The 12,286-nt window shown below is 39.5% G+C and overlaps 1 protein-coding gene across 2 annotated transcripts in view; it reads left to right on the top strand.

The window, feature by feature from the left end:
* The window catches only part of LOC120726888 (dolichyl-diphosphooligosaccharide--protein glycosyltransferase subunit STT3B), a 103,428-nt gene that overhangs the window by 51,634 nt on the left and 39,508 nt on the right, over positions 1 to 12,286 (top strand). The window lies entirely within an intron of this gene.

Here is a 12,286-nt window from a genome sequence, read left to right as displayed (position 1 = left end):
CTGCAGGCTACAGAGAAGCAGTTACCCACCTCTGCAGTTAACCTGTGCTGAGCAGGTGTCAAATGAAAATGGCGGGGTATTTTCAGGGAGGACAAATTTAATATTGTAGATTTTATCAATATAAAAGTGATCACTGAAGACACGGAATTGATTGGAAGACAGTTTTAGCAGATAGCAACTCTTACAGGCCTCTGTTTCTGCCTCTGCTTGCAAATCTTTCTCTCAAATATGCATGGGGAAAGGGGAAATTGAACTTACCCTACTGCTTCCATAGGAACTAAGCGGTAAATAACAGGTTCTGCTTATCAGATACAGTCAGTGAGTGCTCATCAGCTGGTGTGAGCACCTCTATAAAAGCAGATGTTTTGGCAGTTTTTGTCAGATTTTTTGCAATGCTCAAAAACAGCAAAAAAAAAAAAAAAACCATATAAAAAACACCCAGGAGCTACATCTCAGACTCTGCAGGCTTGAGTTGTCATGTTAAATGTTAAAGTTCATCACAGTGCAGTCTTGAACTGTCATGTCGAACAAGTCATAGTTATTCAGCCGCAAAAGAGTGAACAAGTATGGCTCGTTTCGACGGGTTGCCAGGTGATGTGAGACTGATAAAGACATACAGAAAATGATTACTTCAAGTTATTGTGGCTAAAGGTGGTTTTACAGGTTGCTGAATCATCGAAGTTTTTCTTCAGCCTCCATCGACTACCATGAAAACTTGCTCCTTGATGAGTCTGTCATTTGAAAGTGTTTACCGTGGCTGGCTGTAAACCTAAGCAGCTATAACGCAGTGTTTGACAGCATCATTAGCCTTTATCCTTGAGTTTTTTAAACATAAATTAGACAACATAAATGATAACAGTAATGTAATTACAATAGCATCCCAGGTTTAATTCATCGTTGGGATTCTCTGTGCATTTCCTTTGATTCTGCAGCACAGTTTACTTTGGCAAATGACACAGGGGTTTCTTTTTTTTCTGCTTAGAAGCTTTGGTATTATCTAGAAAGATTACTACATGATAGAATGCTACAAACCTATTGGGGCCAGGGGACTTATGCATATAAGCCACATGTCTATTATTGACTGACTGTAGCTGTGTGATTGTAGGAAGATGTAATTCCTGGCTGGTTCACGTCCAGTATATGAGATTCACAGAAATGTGGCAGACAAATGTAACATATTTATATAACCAATTTATTTAGAAAACCCTATTTTTCATTATTTCGGTGATGTAATTCAACCGCATGCAACTGATTTAAAAAAAATAAATAAAAAAAAAATGTCTCCATGGCTCAAAGCTGCATACAGCCTGCAGAAGTCACACAATTATGCAGATGCGAATTTGAATGCTGTACATCACTGCACATAAAGCTTTCAGGACAAATGTTCTGTCTCAGCTCACGCTGGCCTGAGTCAATTACTGCACAGCACAGTAGCAAGTTGAGAGGCTACTGTTAAACCTAACCACACACACACACACACACACACACACACACACACACACACACACACACACACAATAAGCGCAGAAGCATGTGTTCCTGAGCATTGCAGATATGTAACTGGTAAACATGTCAACTAAGGTTGTGGGTTGTTTTCACATTGGCTCTGTGTGCATGAAGGAGTTTTATTATTCTGTAAATGTGTTTATTAAGTTATAATGGACACATTTTTAAGCCAGTTAACAATGTTGTACTTTTTTTTTTTTTAGAATCAATCAGTGAAATTAATGAATTCACATTTTATTTTGACAGATTGAACAGTAAGGGTTATTAAGCTTATGAGTAGCACCCTGCTTGATTTACAGTCTCTTTACATGAGCTTGAATAAATTCATGTGGACAGACTGCATACCTTCAACATAATCAGCTTTTGCAGGTCCTAAACAGAAATAAGAACATTTCAGGTAAAGTTGCTGGATCTGCCATTCATAATTTCCAAGCAAGCAATTTCCATGTGCTTTAAATATGCATTGCGTTGTTCTCCACTCAGTGCTGTAGAACGCCTGTATTCTCCTGATGGCAGAACCATTTGTGCCACAAAGTTTGGGCGAATAAGTCAGAATTGAGGTTGTTATATTCACACCAATGAGGCAGATGGTGCCTTTCTTTAAAATTAGTGGTGACAAAAGGTGCCATTACAGGTAATCTAAAAGCAGAGCAGACAGCTTGTTAGGGGCCTAACTCTGTAGCCTTGTGCCAAATGTATATTACCTTAATGGAGTTTAAATGTAGATTTCCTTTTTATATACTGCAAGATGTTTGGTCATGCCAGCCAGCACTAATTTCAGAACAGTTTGAGCAAATGTTAAAATGACATCTGGAAGCCACTTTGAATTCCATGTCCACCTTGAATACCGTGCGTCTACTAGAGAGTGAATGATGACATGTTTGTCGTCTGCAACTCGTGCACCCCAGATGGTGGACCTCAAAGAAGTATAATGGGAATGCCTGCTGAGCTGTTGGGTATTCAGCTGTCTGTGTTTGCAGTGGAGTGTAATATAGGCCCAAGTTTTTGGTGTGTTTTTTCTTTTTCCTTTTCTTTTCATGTCATTGTTTGCATGTTGAGTTTTAGAAGCATCTGGTCTTAACTGCGAGAACTATTCAACTTTTTTTTTTTTTGATTGTCTCTTCGTGTTTACTGTTTGATTTATTCAGAATTTTTCACAGACCTCAACTGCAAAAGGCAACAGGCATCCAATGAAAGCAGACTTAAAAAGATAATACTATTTCAAAAAATGCCTCAATTTTATGTTATTACAAACATGGAGCTTTTTTTTCCTTTCATCGTGTGATTTATTTGCTGAGTAGTACCGAAACCTAGCGTTAGAAGGGCTAATGAAACTAGTGCTTGTAACCTTCCTCATGCAAGGCCAGTTCAATTAGTGATGAGAAAGTGCTTTCACTGAACATGCCACAGCTAATCTTCAGCAGTAATGGTAGGGCATTGTCTATTTATGCAGTTTTTAATTTTTACCTTCAAGGTTTGTGTTATACTCAAGTGGAAAAACATCTTGAGCCGTGGAGGCTTTTATCCAGGTAGAAGTAGCGATGCAGGTATTTCATCACACCGTGACTCAGTGCCGTGTGTCACAGTGTAAGAAGCCTGGCAGGGAAGTTGCCGCAGGCTTTGAAGGGACCTTTTATCCATCCGTGGATTTAGCCATCCAAGTTTATGTCACTTTGTCAAATCATGTATGGATGAATCTGTCCATGCGGTTTCAAGGTAGTATGGGTCACTATACTGGAGCGTGCTTGCGGACAGCTCTGTGGCCCTTTTTTGAACTCGCTCGCTGTCACTGATCTGGCAATGCTCCTACAGTTTAGTGTCCAGGTGGCTGCCTGAGCTCTGCTGTTGTGCCTACAATTTAAATCCCAATACAACAGCCCTAGCTGTCTCTGTGTGTACCGGCTCAGCAGAGTGAAACTGAACTGATGATTGTTGAAAACACTGGGAGCGTTTACATCCTCAAACATGCAGTGAGTGTTGGTAAACCAAACATATTTGGGAGGTGTATGCACACATGTGTACAGGCTTTCGTGTGTATTTTAGAGATACAGCAGGTTACTGGCATTTCTTTTTCTTTCTTTTCTGTAATGTAAGGTCTGAATGCAGGCTATGGTTTTTTGGGACCAGCATATAACACCACACTCATAACATTTTCTCAAAAGTCAGAAGAGATTAAATTTGAACCGGGCGGTATATCCTCATATTATACTGTCGTCATGCATAATGTGATGGTGCTTTAAAAATCTAATGCCAGTGAATGGGAAAAACAAAAAAGGTCCCCTGGGGCTTTTCCAAGCTGCAAGCATAGATGGTTTAAAAGATGGACACGGTTACCAGGATGTCATCGTTTTTTAAAGTTGTGTTTTGAACCTTTGAGATTGGCGTTTAACCTTTGGCTGTTTCGCTTTTTAAAAACAAGAAGGAAAATATGTGACGAGCAGGGGTTATGAAACCACATGTGAAACCAGTGATCCTCCATTTTGAAAGTAAAGTAAGTAAAAAGTAAGGTAACATTTTATTTGTATAGCACCTTTCAAGATGAAAAGCACAAAGTGCTTCACAGAAGCTAAAACATAGAACAAAATGAACTAAAAGCAAGTTTAAAAACACAAGTTTTTAGCTTTTTTTTTTTTTTTTTAAAGAGACCACTGAGTGCTGCAGAGTTTACGATTACGGGGAAGTCATTCACAGGAGATCTGAGTCATAAACTCTTTTGTGATGAATTTTTTGTTAAAGCTTTTAGCCATTAGATGGTGGCTGTTATGATAAATACTATTATAACATAATAATAAGACTTGAATATTTCTAATGGCCTTTTGGACCCGTAGACGTCAACTTTAGTTTTCTGAAATTAACCAAGTCCCCGTCCCCAGTAATTTGGTGGTAGCTTGATCCCCAGCTCCTGTATCTAAGTAAGAGTAATATAACACTATATAAATTAGTCCATCAACCATGTGCTAAAGTAGGGGAGAGTGGCGCACTAACTAACCTTCCAACCTTACCTCATAGTGTAGTTAGATCGGTTACATGAGTTGGACAATAAAACACAGTTAGGTGGCATGATGTGTTGAACACATCGCTAAACAGCAAGACGTGTTCTAACTAGGGCTGTGCGATATGACCAAAATCTCATATCCCGATATAAGAATTCTATCGTCCTGATAACGATATAAATCACAAAAATGTAACATTTTCTGTAAATTCTGTTAATCTCAGGCAGCTCGACTTGCGGGAAGTGTTTCCAGCTGCGCGACATGTAGCTGGAGTCGAGTGTTTTAACCGATGTATGAAACGATACATTTTTAGACATAGGTTGTAACGGCTGCCGTTTTCTTTGAGTATTTATTACACGGCGTGCTGCGGGGAAAAGCCTGTTCTAACGTTTGAGTCTAAGGTTTATTTTTTAGCAGCTGGCGGCTCTTTTTTTAATTCTCATCCGTAAATAATCTGCTCTTTCACGTGATTCAGTTTATTTTGAAAAGTCTCAACAGGATCTTGAGCTTTATTGTGAAAGGTTTATGTGGAACATAAACAAGCGGACACGCGATGGTGTTACCGTCGTTGTTGCTAACCACAATGCATAAAAACAGGCGCTTGTCCGTCCATAGTGTGGTTATATAAAATATAAGAGAAAGAGAGAACTTTAAGAAATTAATATAGCCACTACAGTGACCATCAAAACGATGAGAAAAATATTGCCGCAAACAGTTTATTTTGCGACACCACGAAACAAACGATAGCGTAAAATGCAACGATAGATGTTTTTATATCGTCATCAGATATATATCGTTATATCGAACAGCCCTAGTTCTAACCTGTCTGAAGACCTGCTTGTCAAGTTGACTGGTGATTGTAAAGTGTCTGGTGGTTATCTGTCTCCCTGTCTTAGTCCGTTTGAAAACATAAATAAATAATAAACCCAACACCCACAAACAGTGTGCCGCTATGAGAAAGTGGAGCCAACGGTGAGACATTCTCAATGCATGAAAAATGTGAAATTCTTTGAATTCCACAGGAATAAACTGGTACCAGATAAATGTTGGATAGCTGCGTCATAGTGCCATCTTAGGGGTAAGAGGTTAATTCCTCGACCTGCGCAGTGCTGTGCGTTTTGTTTTTATTTTTCCTGTCATATTTAATACTTTTAAGACTTTCTTTGATCATCTTGTTATTTGTTAGGAAACTCCCTCAGTAGCATTGTTAATGCATGCTCCAAAGTCATGACGGTGGAGCAGAAAGGTGTTTAAAAAATGGCAAAAACATCCTGACCATGTTTTGTTATTTATGTTCAGGAAGGTTGCGCTCAGGTCGCTGCTACATTTTACCCCAGTGTAGAACAAATAGATACTTCATTGCCTAAGACTAGGGTTATTTAGATTACCTTGTTTTGATTGTTCTTTGTTGTTCACATATCTACTTATTTTTTTTATGAATTTTGTTGTTTATCGCTATTTATTTGTCGACCTCATTAGAGATGGGAATCTGTTCTCGATTCCCAAGAATTCAATTCCTTGGAATTGTTAGTCAGTGTATGCATTCCATTTGTACTGGCGCAACAATCAGTAGATTTCAGTTCATCTGGCGGAAGAGGAAAATGGAGGCACAGTCTTCTGTCTACAGCAGGGATATGGACATTTTATTTATATTTTATTGCTCAAAAGGACAGCAGCACTATGGTAAAGTGCAAATTGCATCCAGGACAGAACTGCATTAGACTGCTAACACTACTTTGGCTCTTTGAATGCAGACCCCAGCTCAGCAGACCTTCAACAGATAACTAAATCAGTGAAGAGCAGTCAGCCTGAAGCCTCTGTTTCTACCGGTTGATATTTTTAAGTAGGATCACTCTGGCGATCGCTTTAAGGTCTCTTTGTGCTGGTTTGCATCTTTGCTTTGTGCTGTTGGCTTTGTGTTCATACATAAATACTAAGAGAAAGATCCTCATGTGTCCTCATTAGAATAGCGAATGCTTTAGGGACGATAGCCTAAAGGTTTTTGTAGATAAATGGTAATTATGAGTGCACTTTAGGTCATTTTACGAGGAAAAGCAAAAGTAATCAAATTATGTTATACATAGTATAACATTACAATTGTTAGGGAGTAATTAAGTAACGTACTGGGTGGATAAGCTACAAATTGTCCTTTTTTGAGATCAATAACTTTATCTTACCGGTAATCTGAATCAATGTCACAAAATGAATCTTTTTGCATCTTTTTAAAGTCTTTTTTGCATCCACAACTATTGCCTTTCAGCGGCCTTCATATAGGATGCAGGTATAAGGCACTTGCTCATTGGCTTAATTTTTCCAACCTAGAAGTTAAAGGCACGTTTTACATTCAACGAACATCATGGCACAAAATAATTAGTGACATAAATAAATAAATTGGAGTATTAAAAGTTGGACAGTTAAAAACATTCCTCCAACTGGCAAGCTGAGTAATGCTAGCCAGCCAGTTAGTGCAATAGTTATCACTCTGTCAGTACATTCAGCAAAGACAGATGGAAATTAAACTTGAAGATAACATAAAAATAACAGGTGACCAAAAGAGGAGCTGTGTCTGCTGTTTGGAAGTTTATCAGTAAAACCAACCAAGACAATGTTTTTTGCTTCATTCCTGCTTCCTCTGCTTTTGTGCTGGATTTTGACTGCAGCCAGCGGCTTTGGCAGCTCCTCACACACAAGATAATATGCTACTCAACGGTAACAGGTGTTTCCCCCCAATGACTGAATAATTTGTGCCACAAAGTTTGGAAAAAACACATCCAAATGTGTTTCTTTGTCACGTCACACAGCTCCAGTATAAAAGCGTTAACACTAACGAGCCATATGTTGACTTTAAAAACAGTGGCAACAAGTGAAAAGCATAACGGGCAGCCTGTTAACGAATAGCCTTATGTCAGATGTGTGATCATTTGTATGGTTGTGTAATTTTGTGTACTTTTTTTTTTAAATGTTGACAATTTTTTAAAATATAGTCTCAGAAAAAGGGCTACTAGAGCTCCCTATGTAAAGACCTTCTTATCCAAGAATAGTAGTAGTAGTAGTAACAATTCTGATATACTGTAAAACCACCAGAATCTTTTTTTGACACAAACTTTTGGCCTTACCGTCCAGAGCTAGATTAAATGACTAAAAACAAAGAACAAATGACAATGATTTTATCAGCTCATATGGGGCTGTAAAAAAACATCTTTGAGAAATCATTTGACTTGCTAATAAATACTGAAATGAAATGGCAAAGAAAAAAGAAGAAAAAAGAAAAGTTCAGCTGAGATGAGTTTAGCAGAAAAGACTGCAAACTCAGCAGAGCTGCAGTCGAGTGAATATTTGTAAGAGGTGAGCTTGAGGTGAGCTGTGGCTCTGCACTGAATCTGGATGAACTGCATTATGGCATTTTTAAGTGCTTAAAAAGAGGACAGATGGACTTTTTGGTTTATAAAGCTTCTCTTCTCATCCAAGAATACTCTGCAGGTGTAGAACAAATAATGAGTCATCCCCCAGGTATTTAACCACTAGTGGGGGGGCTGTCCCCTTAGAGCTGGTCTAACGGGAACAAATGATATTGATTAATCACCAAAGCTGTGGGTCAAATCACCTGACCGGTGGTGAGGGATCTCAAGACTGCACTGTTGGTGGCTGACAGGTGGTGTCATAAGTCACCACCACTGTTCACCAGGAAGGATACAAAGAGAAAATAGGTTACCGTTCATGGTAACATGGCTGTGCTTATTGAGATGGATCGAAGTCTCTGAAGTTTATCGGAAGTCCACACACAGATCAGTACCTGTTCTTTGACTCCCACCACCCTCTAGAATACCAACATGGGGAAACCAGGACCCTACAACACCAGGGAGAGAAACTGGCCAAGAAGTCATTCCTGTTATACTTATTTGAAGTACACCAATTGGGTGAAAATAAATAAATAAATAAATGAAAACATGCGGGAACACACAAGTCCGCACAGACCCTCGTGCTAAATGTCTCATGATAAAATTTACATCACTGGGACCATTGGGAACTTGCGGATGCGAAAAGTATAATCCCTGCTTAAGGTAGCAAGACAAGAAAAAGCACTTAAGAATATATAAAATGTGGTTACGCTAACTGGGCCTTCATTAAATTGGTGAAGATGTGCAGGAAAGAACCTCAGTTCCAGAGTTCAGAGAAACAGGAAGACTGATGGAACATCATTGTTGTCTCAAATGTGGTTGGTTTGTCAGAGAAATTCAGGTTTTTCTTAAAGCGTAACATCCCAGTGCACTTCAGACCCTCAGACAAAAACTCATGCATCTCAACACGCAAAATCAAGCTGAACAACTTGGTGTATGCTGTGCAGTGAGGAGTGCTCGAGCCTTTACATAGGGGCATCCACATCAACTGGCCAAAATGCAACAGTACACTTGCACTTAAAGGAGAAGGGACACCCTTTGAAGATACTGGTGTTCATTTTGTTTTGAAAGTAAAGGAAGACTTAAACGTCCACGAAAGACCGTAGTTGAACAGAAATAATGGCTTACAATGGAGTGTTGAGACCCCAACCCCCGATTGCTTCATGCCTCATTCGCACCTTGCGTCAGGTAATCTCACATGATGGAGGGAAAAGGCAACGTCCTACAGAGGTTTCACATCTTGACCCGTTTTCATTTCATTGCCTTTTTTTTTTTTTTTTTTTTTTTTTAATTTTTAAATTCCCATGCAACCACTCAGGTAATTGATAAGTCAACAACCCTCAGCACCCACCTCCAAGGGGACATCGCCCACTAGGGTTTAAATACCTGTGGCTCTACGTCAATTAGAAGAGGGAAAAAAACATCTTGGATGAGAGGCGAAACTTCTTTACAAGCGTAAAGAAATCCGACTGTCTTTTCAAGGAGACAACTGGATTTCTGGATGACTGAGAACCTCCACAGACATATTGCATACTGCTCTACCCTCTTAAGTAATGCTCCTCAGATCGGTCTTTCCTGAATTAAATTATAAGAAAAAGTTTTTAACAATAAGAATGAAAACAATGAGTCACTGTTTAAAGAGCCTTTGCCAAATCATGATGTCACCTTCTAACTTTCCGAGACTGGTCCAAAAACTCTTCCATAACTATTTGTTGTACCTCAGCTTTTGTATTAGGTTGCGATGGGGACATCTGTTTGTTTCTGCATCATAATGGTCTTTTGTAATCTTGTGTGTATGGATGATACATCTTCAAGCAAGGCAGGTGTTCCTCGTGGCACCCCTCACCTCTTAAGTTGACGTGTTATCAACAGAGCAGTGCTATCAGGGGGAAAAAAATCCCTCTGCACTCACCTAGTACAATTCAGTCCTCCAATCTATTTGGCAAGGGCCTCGAAAAACAATCATTCTGGCCATGCACCACTGCTTCCCATTATCAGTCTCATTTACCCACATTTGTCTCTTACATTTTCCTTTCCTCCTCCTCCTCCGTCTTGCTTCCATCTTGTCTCCCTTTAATTGTCTTTGTCTTTCTTTGTCCCTGCCATTGTAGAGCTCTTGCTTTGTTCTGCTTTTTCTCACCTCTTCCTTGTTCTGCTCGCCTTACTTCCTCTTCCTCTATTTTATTTGCTGATTCCTTTCTTCAATTTCTGTTTACTCCTGTCCTCTCCACTCTGTGGTGGAAACTCGGAGCGGTTCCCTCCAGTCCTACCCAATCTTCATTAACAGACTCCTTCATTTCATCTGCTGCTAACCCATTCAACACCACTTGTTTAATCTCTGTTTACCCCCACCCTTCCCAAACCTAAAACATACACACCCTCACATAATCTATAATTGAATCCTTCACATACACTAGAGTCCCAGCATGGCTAAGATGCCAATTTGAACAGCAGCACACGGTTGCACAGTCGCCCTCTCTTGTTCTGACTCCCATGTCCTCTCCACAGATGGCTATAACAGGAATTTCATTCTTTTTCTCAGTATCCATTTAATTAGCTGGACTCGTATCACGCGGTGTAATGTTTGTCTTCACAAAGGGAGTGCAGTAGGGGCAGGGGGAGAGGCACCAGTTGAACACAATTTTATACATACATTTACAGCAAAAGGCTACATGCTAGCCTTGGCCGTGACCCGAAGGAGAATGTTTTCTGAGGAGAGTACAGCAGCTTGTACAGTAACTACTGCCATTCTTTTCTGCTACAATGCTTGTTTTCATTCAGAAACAAAGAAACGTAGACTCAGCGTGGAGCCATTTACAAGATTAGTGTTGTGGTGGTTCTGCCTTTGGCAGTGTGTGCTAGTTTTTTTTTTTTAACATTTGCATAAATTAGTAACTAAAAGCCTAATATAACAGAATACAGTTCAACAGCTGTATTTAAAAGTCCCTTATCAGCAAATATTTGATTTGCAAAATACTTTGATATGTAAAATATTGAGAATTATCAGTAACTGCTGCTTCATTATGGCAAAAGAAATCAACCTGCAGCTGTGTGGCAGTATCCTCCTTGTGCTCTGCAGCCTCAGCAAGTCTGGCATGTTAGCATATGCTGCAGGTTCTGGTTGGAGCTGCCCTCCAGCTCTTTGTGGAGCTCCAGGGCAGAAGAAAGGGTATCAATGCCAACTGGAGTCAAAGATGCTAGAGAAGGGAGAAGATGAAAGGACTGGAGCTAACTGAACTTTAAAAATAACTCCAGATGAACAGAATCCAGTTTTGGGGATTTCTTGACCTGGATGATTTGAGCATACTTTGTCATGTTATCTTAGAAAGGACTCGAATAACTACACATCTGTGACACTGTTAAATGCTTATGCTAGCTCACTACACAAAGAAAAGAGCAGCTTTACTGTGACAACACAACAACCCACTTACTTCCATAAAGTTCATCTTTAGTTCTTCCAGAATTGTTTTGATAGATGATTAATCTTTGAAGTGGAGTATGAGTATAAAAACAAGTGATCATTTTAATCCTGTACTTTTTTACTGGCTTGTGTCGCACGGATTTAAAAAAAAAAAAAAAGTGTCGCTCTTTGCTGCTTAAAGTGCTTTTTATACAAAGTCTCTCTCTTGACTTGACTTAAATTATAGACCCAATGAGCTTGCCAAAAAACAGTGTAATTGGGCCGTGGTTATTACTGGGTTGTGGGTTTAAAAAAAAAAAAAAAAAAAAAAAGATAAATGGGCTTGTGGTGGGATTAAATGAATGATCAGGGCATGTAATATTAAATCTGTCTCATCTCTCATAGTGCAGAAGATCTCATCTTAATTTGTTCTGTCATGCCAAGCCAAACTGCTCCACGAGGCTTTAAAATATTGTCACTTTTCCCACAAACAAAGCTAAGATCTATCTTCTAATGAATGAGATTCATAATCAGATACAGCAGCCTGCCCCATCTGCCAAGTAAAGAACTGCTCGAGGACAGTTAATTTTTTGCATTTGGGTTGATTGGCTGACCAATGGGCTGGCTAGCTTGAGGTGAGACCACCTTGGTCTGACAGTTATTGATTTCCCCCATTTTCAGCTTATCTTACGCGTTGCTGGCTACGATAAAGCTTCTTGACAACATCGCACACTGCCGTTCTCCCTGGTAGTCTCTCTGAGATTGATCATTTTAAGGGTCACTGTTGAATGCATTTCTGTTGTGAAGAGTGTGTGTGTGTGTGTGTGTGTGTGTACTTTTTCTTTTTTAATGTTAATGTGTACTCTTACTTTCTGTGTCACCCCGTGGCTCGGAAGAAGAGCTTGTTTACAAGATGTTGCCTCTGGTCTACTCTGAACCAGCCTTATCTCTCTGACGGCAGCTGGCTGTTCCATATCGGCTATGATCAT

This window comes from Simochromis diagramma, unplaced genomic scaffold, assembly GCF_900408965.1.
Source record: "Simochromis diagramma unplaced genomic scaffold, fSimDia1.1 OVJJ01000753.1, whole genome shotgun sequence".
NCBI lineage: Eukaryota > Metazoa > Chordata > Actinopteri > Cichliformes > Cichlidae > Simochromis > Simochromis diagramma.
The sequence above is the reverse complement of the archived record's forward strand: the minus strand, read 5'-3'. Positions and strand labels throughout refer to the sequence as shown.